This window comes from Microtus ochrogaster, chromosome 8 (assembly GCF_000317375.1).
Source record: "Microtus ochrogaster isolate Prairie Vole_2 chromosome 8, MicOch1.0, whole genome shotgun sequence".
NCBI lineage: Eukaryota > Metazoa > Chordata > Mammalia > Rodentia > Cricetidae > Microtus > Microtus ochrogaster.
The window spans coordinates 13,649,606-13,650,398 of record NC_022015.1 but is presented as its reverse complement, the minus strand read 5'-3'; the positions used below and the strand labels follow the sequence as shown (position 1 = coordinate 13,650,398).

The following is a 793-nucleotide window of genomic DNA, read 5'->3' as shown; positions in this document are numbered from 1 at the left end:
ATTAAAGATGTCCACCACCACTGCCCAGTATTACTGCCACTTTTTGAATGGCTGATATTGTTGTAGATGAAGGATGCAGGAGTGAAGTCTGCTGATGTCTGCAATTTACTCTGAAAAGAGTCAGATATGGGCTCCAAGTGCAGTTTAGAGTTAAAGTTAGCAAGACAAAGCCCTGGTTCTCACCAAAACACCAGGACTCCCCACCCAAAAGACAGTCAGTGGCAGAGCTGCCAAATAACAACAACAATAAAAGAAAAGAAGCCGTGAGATGGAGCCACAACAGACCTGTGATGAAGCAAATGTAAGGCTGGCAAGGAGCTGAGAGGCAGAGTACTTGCAAGGCCTAGGTTCCACCCACAGCGTGGGGAGGTGGTGCAGGAAAATGACCACGCTGAGATCTAGAGGTTATCTCCCCAGTACCTGTTTTGACTATAAAGTTATATTTTTCTACAATCTACATAATTCAATCAACACAAAGTTATTTAAAGACTCTTTTTTTTCTTATTGTTTTTGGTTTTTTTGTTTTTTGGTTTTTTTAGACAGGGTTTTTCTCTGTAGTCCTGGCTGTCCTGGTCTTGGTTTATAGACAAGGCTGACTCTGAACTCACAGAGACCTACCTGTCTCTGCTGATTTCCTTTCTCAAAAGAGTCTTGGGTAACGATTTTCATTCACCTACACAGAATAGAAGAACGTGGCTGGACGTCCCTTAGGGGACTGAGCTGAAAATCCTTGCTGGGATGCTCCCTAAGGGGGGCTGAGCAAGACGGAGCAGAAAAAGTAACTTTTCACCAG

The 793-nt window shown here is 43.6% G+C and overlaps 1 protein-coding gene across 1 annotated transcript in view; it reads right to left on the bottom strand.

Moving 5' to 3' along the window:
• Cog7 (component of oligomeric golgi complex 7) overlaps positions 1 to 793 on the bottom strand; it is a 66,590-nt gene that overhangs the window by 55,234 nt on the left and 10,563 nt on the right. The gene's annotated exons all lie outside the window — the stretch shown is intronic.